Source organism: Corvus hawaiiensis, chromosome Z (assembly GCF_020740725.1).
Source record: "Corvus hawaiiensis isolate bCorHaw1 chromosome Z, bCorHaw1.pri.cur, whole genome shotgun sequence".
In the NCBI taxonomy this organism is placed as follows: Eukaryota; Metazoa; Chordata; class Aves; order Passeriformes; family Corvidae; genus Corvus; species Corvus hawaiiensis.
Window position 1 is genome coordinate 67,959,722 of NC_063255.1, and position 9,585 is coordinate 67,969,306.

Genomic DNA, 9,585 nt, shown 5'->3' on the forward strand with positions numbered 1-9,585 from the left:
TGGTCTTTGGATAAGTTAATGTTAGTTTAGTTTAGATACTTCATGCTGCTTGAGGGCAGATCAATGTAGAAAAAAGGTTTAGGTGGATTGAAATGAAAACTTGCTGGGTGATAACTGGTAGCTACTTTACTGCTGAGAAATGTTACAGTAACTTTGTTTCTTGAAACAAATTATACTTGCTAAGTCCAAATGGGAAAGGAGAGAAAAATTTTGGTCTTATTCCCTGGGCTATCAATAATGTGCAAAATTAAACAAGGGGTAAACTAGAAATAAATTAAAATTATTCAAGACCTCGAACCAAAATTTGCAGTGGTCTTAATCTAATTTTATCTAGCTTTCATGGGATCATGGTAATACAAACTATTTAAAGAAGTGTCCTTACAGAACTTTAGAAACAGGGGTCTCTAAAACGAAAAAATGAAACAACAGTTTCTTTCAATCCACTCATATTGGTTTGAACACTTTATGTTCACTCCCAATCTTTAGCAGTTGGTCAATAGGATGTAGACAACTTAGACCATATGTCTAGCACAGATTGCTTATCTACTGAACATTTTATTGAACTTAGTCATTACACTGTGTAAGCAATCTGTGCTAGATGTATGTCATGGTGTAGGTTGTCTATATGCTATTGACCAACTGTTAAATATAGCAATAAAATGCATAGATATAAATACTATAATGAAATTTGTAGTAGAAACTAATTGCTCCATACTTGGCTGAAACTCTGTGTAATGAAGGACTTTGATTTCCAGAAACAAGAGAAGGCCATGGAACAGCAGTGTAGAGACAAGCTGATTAGCAGAGATACCAGTTCCTGGTGGCTGAACACATCGTTGGCTGTGTGGGAGGGGATTGGGGAAGTTTTGTTTTCTTTCAAATAGCCATTCCCACTCACCTTATGTTCTCACAGCATACTGCTGTCAGTAGTTTTGTTAAAGTCTCCTGCTATCAGCTCAAAGCCTGATTTTAAGCTGTAGCCTCTAATTTTGAGTCAGAGGTTAATTACTACCTGTACTTAAAAACATTAAAAGGGTGAAGTACATTTTGAGTAAGTGAAATGAATGTTACTTCAAAGCTTGTGGAACAGTGCAAAGGATTGAACTTTCATTGTACATCATGATATTTATTAAAAATAAAGACATTTAAAGTTGTACTTCAATGAAGAAGGATTTCAGTAGGCATAAAGGGTGTATGGAATAATTTATATATGTTAAGTGGTCACAGAATAGTTGTTGGTAGCTTTTGTTACTCCAGAATGACTCACAGTGAAACATACTGCATATAGAAAGGACTCATCTTTCACAAGCATTTACCCTTGTTCTGCATAAAATGAGCAGTATAGCCAAAAGCCATCCAAATGTTAATCTGAATAATGACAGACTTAAAATTGAGTCGTTTCCAATAATCCATCCAATTTAAGGAAAACAGATGTAATTATGCTGTACATGTACTAAAACATAGGTGTGTAAGTGAAGGCATATAAGGAATTATTCTTGAGTCACAGTTTTCCAGCTTTTTTGTGACGTCAGCTCTTTGTCTACCAGACTTCAATTTGAATTGTAAAAATTAAAATGGAGTTATTTATGTATATACATATATCTTTATCTGTAGATATAGGTGTCTTCAGGTATAAATACTACTTTTCAAATCTTAATTTATAATTTTGAAATATATGGAAATACATATTTCCATACTTCAAAATATATTTTAAAAAATGAAATAAAATGTTGAACTTTTATACCCACAGTTTTACCCATTTTTTACTTTTCTTAGTGCCCCTTGGCAAAGTGAGTGGTCATAAATTTCCTATATTAAATACACAGGGGAACTTGAAGTCCTCCTGTGTTTAAAGCATACAGGTTAATTTGGATGCATAACTACTGCAGTGTTACTGTACCTTATACCAATATTTTAAAATTTTCCATTATTTCTCTCTGCACCCCCTATGCTTAATAGAAATGTTAAGTACAATTTTGTTTCTGTGATAAAGTACACAAATAGAAATGAGGTTTATTTACCTGTCCTTTTACCCTGGAATTATTGTTAAGGAATGTCTTTACAGGGTAGTGTATATTTAATTTACAGTTTTCTCAATCTATCTTTTAGCTTTACCTTTATGTTGGCTTACTGAGAGGATTCTGTTACTTACAGGTATAGAAACTAAAGGGTTCTGTAGTTTGAAATCTCAAAACGTAGTGAAAGATACCATTAAAAAAGGGATTTTGCTTTTAAACTAAACCACTAAAAAGAAAAAGTGCAAAATTGTTTTGCATCTTAATGTGGTATTTTTCTTCCTAGGAACACATCTTTCAGTGTCTTCTTTTAATAAAATCATCTCAAAAGGAAGTTTTCAGTCATCTTACATGGTGGGTTTTTTTTTCTCCTTAGTATATTGATGGTCATTGTCTTGCATGTTTTTCATTCTGAAATGTACATGCTCAAATAAACATTTTGGAATCATGTGTGTAAATATATACACCTTTTACTTCTACCTTTGGAAGATCAGAGGAACCACGTGACAAACTAAAAATTCAAATACTCAATTTTTTTAATTCACATACCTTAGCATAAGGCAGTAAGATAGTTGTATCACTTTCTCTAATACTCTGCCATAGAAATATGTAGCCAATTTTAGTTTTGGTTATCTTCATCCTCCTTATCAAGGCCTTGCACACCAAAACCGTTGTCATCTTTGGGCGAAAACCGGATGGAAGCTAGCTGGAACCTTAGACCATAGCTCTCATTGTGTCCCAAGCATTCACTTGGGTAACTGTTTCTCATTCCATGAAAAGGCAGAGTTGAACACAGAGAATTGCCTGAGGTAACAATTCAGAGCTTAGTTATTCTAATTAAGACCCATAGGTATCTTGACTACTTTTGTACCATTAAAACAAACAAACAAACAAACAGTAAACACAGGGGGGAAAAAAAAAAACACCAAACAAACCTCAAATGTCTTCTGTGTGAGCAGACAGTTGGCCTTCCAGATCGGTACTGCAGGTCTTCAGAAGGAATTAGGCTTTAAGAGTTTTATTGAAGTGACAAGGACACTGAAGTTCACGTTTCTTCTATTTGCTGAAGCTGGTGGCTGCCATTAGTAGGCACTAGTATGTCAACCTATCGGTGTTAAGAATCAAAGGTAAGAATCATTTTCACATAGCACTACTTTTGCCCAAATGCAAGCCGTTCACTGACCATCCTGTTCATACTGACATTCTGATTTTTAATGTTCAATCTTAATTAAGGATTTGTATAGCCAAATCATTTTACTTCTTTCACAATAATTCAATAGCTACTTCTTACCTAGACAACTAAAATACCTGTCCAGACCAATATCTTTCATTATTTCATTAACTGTCTTGCATGAACTCAATCCCAAGCAATTGCTCTTCCGTTAGTGTAGTAATACTTAACAGCTATCTTTGGTTTATTAAGAACACAGGCACCATCTATTCTTATACTATGGTGTCCTAAGAATACTTTCTTGAGATACCACGTAATCTTAATAAGCTTGGCTTCACACCCTTGTACCACCAATTACCTTTTCTGTTGTGTATTATAACAAGAGTGAAGATCTTTGTGATCAGAACACCACCACAGTATGTGGTGTACTATGGAGCACTTTGGTACTAAGTATACAGTCAGAGCTTGCTCTTCTAAACACTTCATGTTTCTTCATTTTTCATTGAATTTCAGTGTATTAAATACTTCAGTCTTTTTATTTATTTATTTATTTAGGTTGTTTTTACTAGTTGACTGCAAATAAGCTGCTGCTGCAAGTTAATTGATTAAAATATTTGCAGGTAAGTACCTAAAGCATGTATGTAATATTAAATATATTAATGTGTCAAGAGTATGAATTCAACTAAACATTGAATGTACTCCTTAGGGTACAGCACATAATAATTTATCCTGTTATTTCCCCATCTTCTGTAGAATATAGATTAAAAACTTCAGTATGCTGTTACTGTAGTAATGCACCTCCTGAATATGTTAGAAATCTCCCAGAATTTTTCATACAGTATTGAAATGTGACAAAAAGTCAAAACAGAATCCACAACCATTCAACTATTCTGGTTTGTTTTTACTAATATTTACTAACACTTTCTGAGCCTTCCATTTGATTGATGGTTGATTTGGTGAGACGTGCTTTTGGCAGAAGAGTTATAAAGGCGGACCATTAACACCAAATGACTCACTGTGAAACAATGCTGTTGGCTTCTTAATTTAAGTAATTGAATTAATGAATGGGATACAATCAAGCTTGGTGTCCATATCAATAGAAACATGTATTTAACTAAACAGTGAGTCAGATGATGCAGCCTAATGGAATATGTAATTCCAGGGAAGTAGTAAACAGTGCCATGAACAGTTGCTGCAAATCTTCAACAGAACACATTTATTATTCCTAAGTTTGAAATAACTTTGATGAAATATTGCACCAAGTTTAAAGAAATTCTATTGATCTCTTGCTGTAATAACATGGCTATGAATCTGTGGACAAATATTTTTGTTCATCTTCTACTTAGAAGTAACATTAGAAACACCCATCCTACCCAGAGTGTAATGTATGCCATAATCTCAGCAGTGTTCTCTCATCAGACTGTATTTTCAGTTTATGCATGTATTTCAGAAAAGGGCTTACCCTGTATTAAGACTGTCTGGGAGAATTCCCGTTGAATAAATTATTTCAAGTTAGCTGTATTTGCTGCTAGCTTTATAATGTCTTTTTCCTAGGCAGATTTTTTTTTTCCTGAACTTTACCAGCTCTAACCTTCTGCCTGTGGGATTTTATTGCACTTTCTGTACAAAAAATCTGCAATAAATGTCTAGTAATGAAGGTAATGTGTAGGTCATAAGCAAGTGAATTATTAAACTTCTCAGTAGTATCTGCAGGTATGCAGGTACCATTGCTTGGTTAGAACATAATCCTGGCGGCTTTTCAATCCAACAAGGTAACCTGACCAAACTGAAACGACTCTTGAACAGGACTTAGCTAACAATCACTCTGTCTTCACTTCATCTTTTGTTCTCCACCACAGTGGACTCTGGCTTTTTACATCCTCTTCTGCTGCTTGTAGTCTTTCTAATATACCTGTAGATTTTTGAGTAGTTCTTTTAGCAAAGACAATGAAGAAAGAAGATGTATTTTTCAAGGCATATTCTCAGTGTAGTATATGAAATATGTATGTGGTATATAAAATACCTCCATCTGCTTCTTCAGATCCTCTTTAAAGATAAAGTGTAGTGTTAGAGTATTTTAGCTGCATCTGTTTCTTAACTCTTTATAAGAAACTTTAAATGTCAACTAGCTCTTTGGCAATTCATGATGACATTAAATTATATAATAATCAGAATAATTTTTTGCAATTGTTTGGACTATTCTTCTTTTTATCTTAAAATTAGTACATTTAATTTTACTAATTACAATACATGTGTTAACAATTTTACTGATAGTTGAGTACGGTTGTTTTACCTAGAGTTTATAATTCATTTTCAGATGGCTTCGACATGAAACAAATTAACTTAGTTGCTGTAAGTAAAAACAAAATATACAATCTTTATTTAATATTAACACTTACAAAACCAGAAACTGGAAATATGGGAGAATGGGTGCATGGAGATGCATATAGCAAACTGCACAATCAGGGATGATTTTCTGATAGACGAACTGAGCTAAATGCCTCCTTTAACATGTTCAACCCATATTAATGGCAAATAGCATACTTTTTCAAAAACTAGCATTATATTCTGGCATGGGTAACCCAAAAAGGTTATTGTATTCTGTATCTATGTGTGCCCCAAAATTGTTACTGTCTCTTTAAGACCCTGCAGCTGGAAGATGGAACTGGGGAGGGTGGTATTGTGGGCATTTTTAAAGTCGGCTCTAGCAAGCAACTCGCCCTCTTTTGCTGCCTAATTTTTGCCTTGCTGGGCTTTTCATTTTTGCTGAGGCAGAGCTCTCACTCTGGCCTCTTGGTTTGGCTCTTGGCTTCTCGCTATGGAGCTGAGGCAGTGTGGACAGAGGCTGTTCGGTTTTGGGTTCTCTTTTGGGTTTTTTTTCTCATCTCAGGCTGCAGTTAGTGGTCTTGGGCTGCCTCAGGGCAAATTCCACTAGCATTGCCTGGCCAAGGAGGGAAAATCACGAGTCAACCCAGTCCAGTTGCCCTGCCTTGCCTGCCCCGCCTTGCCTGCCCCGCCTTGCCTGCCCTGCCATCTCCTGCCAAGAGAAAAGTGAACTTCCTCCACGAGTTCTAGACCTGTGATCCAGAGAATACCAGCTGGAGCTCCAGCCATCAGGGAGATAAGCAGAGCATTGAGCATGGGAAGAACTGGCAGCATTTTGCCCTTTGTCCATGGAACCACATGCTCGGCCGCAGAGAGCCATCTTGGAGGGGTGGTACCCTGTGAGATTTAGCAATATGGTATCTAGCAGTTATTTACTGTTATTCTTTGCCTGTTGCTGTTCTGATTGTTAGTAAAGTGTTATTTTTTCTCTTACATCTACTTGTATTCATTCCTTATTGGTGGAAAAGAGTTGTTTAAGCCTGTAACAAGAAGCAACTCATTCCAGAGCATTTCTTCTTGAATTCTCTAAAACAAAGACACAATCATAAAATATAACTAGTAAATTACTATAGCTAAGACATCTCTTCAGTTCTTCATACCCTTCCAGTGAGGTTTGTTGTGGTGGTTCTTTACCTTACACTCATGTAGATGATGTGAGGAACTGCTTTTTTAACTATTAAAAAATCAACAATCCAGAATACAATTTCAATCTTCCGTGAACACTGCTGAAAATATGCAAGGAATTCTTGTTTTATTATGCAGGACTGTGTATTTATGGCTTTCAAAACAATGTCCCTTTCTCTATGCCTCCATTGCACTAGGAGAACAAAAGAATGACTGTACTGGGGCAAACAAAGAGTCTACCTAACCTAGTATCCTGTCTTTAGCAGCCAATACCTAGGGAAGAAGATAAGATTAAAGAATTATAAGTTATACTATTGCAAAGTATCCTCAAAGACTTCACTAACATGCAGAGCAGGAACTTCCAGAATAAGGGACATTGTCTCTGCATTTAGTAATCCACTCCGGATTTCTCTATGTAGAAAAATCTAAAAATGTAACTATTGATCCTGATCATCATCTGTATCAAAGTGGTTTAACTGTATAGGTATAACTGTACCTATGTTGGAGCATGCCTTAACATTAAGATTGCATGTTTCACTCAAATTTATGTGGAAAGCTGTTGAAAACCTGAGGATGGGTTTGATATTTCTGTCATGGTAGTTTGCTGAAGAACTGCAGCAGTTGCTTCACATCTAGATATAGCAACACATAAGGTAGAACTACATAGCTTTGAAAATATGGAAAATGGGAACTTTTCTGTGAAACGTAGGAGTGAACCTGAGACTCCTTCCATCACAGCATAGTATCTGTCCCTGTGAAAGATGTTTTTCTATCTGCTATGGAATAGAAAGCTCCAGCTTTGTTCGTGCAGTGTTTATCTACTGTTTGTCCTGGTGTACATCCTTACAGATTGCAATGCACACTGCAAAATGTTCTATAATCATGTGGTTTTTTTCAGATCAGATCATAATTCAGACTGCTTACTTATATTAAGTAAAAAGAGGAATAAAGAAGTTTTTTTCAAATGTAGTCCTATAGCATGTTATTAATGATTAAAATGACAGTACACGTGCTCCTCTTATCAAAAGAGACATCCAGCTCTAACAGTCTTGGGAATTTTAAAGAAATTTGTACTATGAAAGGAATACGGAAGTTTTCTCTGCATTGGCAAGTTATCCAGCTTGGCATACACTTCCATTGCCAGAAAGAAAGGAGCTTCTAAACTCACCATGGAGCTATGGAAGTGATGGACTAAAGCTACAACCATTTACCAATAACTGTAATACCATTTCAGAATGATACTGTTAATCTTCCATGAAAGTATCTCAAGTATCCATGAAAGTAAAGGTAGATGAAATTCTATAGCTGTGTAGACTTCGGAACTACATTTTTCCTAACCATTTTCTTTCATGTAAGTATTTACTCAGCATAAATTTGATACAAGCTGGTGAATTCATCATTTTCTTAGGGATGACTTGAATGTTCTGCTCTATGCCTTACCTAATAACATACAGAACAAAGTACGAAAACCATTAGTGTGAAGTTGAAGGCAGGTGACGTTTTTCACACTAGAACTAATAGGGTTTCCATAAGGAGGAAGGGAGCCCCCTGAACACCCAGCTGAGAATATCAGCTTCTTACTTTTTCTGGTTTGGATAAAACTTTGTGCTGACAAAACAATGGGTCAAGTTGGGATAAAGCACTTACTGCATGATTGCATTGGACGATGAGCTGCAGCCCCTCACATTGCCACTTAGACCTGGCCCTCTGTTTTTAGTCAAAGATGAAAACCTAACTGCTGTCTTGGGCAAGGAATCACCCTATTAAGGTAGAACAGGAACTCTTTGGAGTCCCAGAAAGAGGCCGGTGGTGCTGACTCTGCCACAAAGACTATATACATATATACATGGCAAAGGAGCACTCCAGGTACAGACTGGCCACAGGTGGCACTTGAGTGGCCCTGTGTTCTGGACCAAAAAATGGTACCAACCCCACTGGCTAATACACTATATTGAATCAATGAAGGGTTGTCATAGGTTAGCAAGCATAGTCCCGGAAGGGATGTCCTTGCTAAGGGGTGCTTACAGTTTCCTCTGGGAACTGATAGAACCTATCAGCTGGCCAGTTTGAATATGGACAATTCTTTAAGCCACTTAAAGTTGTGGCCACCTCTGTGATCCACACTTAAGAACAGGCAAACTCCCCCCCAAGCTCTCTCTCGTTTCCGGCGCTGGCACAGGTGGCTGCAGGGCCCGAGTGGGGGCCAGTGGGCCCGGCCAGGCCCTGCTTGGGCCAGGCTGGGCCGGGCCACGGCCATCCTGGAGCCGATGGGCCCTGTTCCACCCGTGGAACCCCCCCACTGCCTTGCCGTGGGCAGTCGGAGCGGCTTGGCTCTCCCCCCTCTCCACTTCGATAAGAAAAATTCAACATTCCAGCTGCAAAGCTGCAAGGCCGAGGTGAGATTAACCCTTTTACTGCTGTGAAGAGCTGAAAACCTGAGGGAAGAGAGAGAGGAGATGCTTAAAGCTGAAATTCTGTTGTGAAGCTATGATATATCAGAGTATCCCGTTGTAATCTCATGAAGATCGGGGGGGTGGAGTGTTCAACTCGTAAGCAAAAGCACCTGCGCTGAGATAGGCAGATGCTGACGCAGCTGTAATTTCATGAGAAGTTTGGACAGGAAGAGATGGAAGCAATGAGGACTTTTGCTTCAAATGGAAAAGGAGAAACCTCAGTTCCTAGAGATGCTCCCAGAGATAGTCCTAACAATGAAGATGAGGAAGACCCTTTGCTCCCAGGGAAGGAGAAGGGCCTCTGTTTTTGTTTCTGAACGGCTCAACCTTAAAATTGTACCCCAAAAAACTTCAAGAGTGGACCCTCGAACACGGGAAAACCAATTGCTATCTGTGTGTGACCTTGAACAAGCTGCAAGTCGGGGGAAGGGACTCA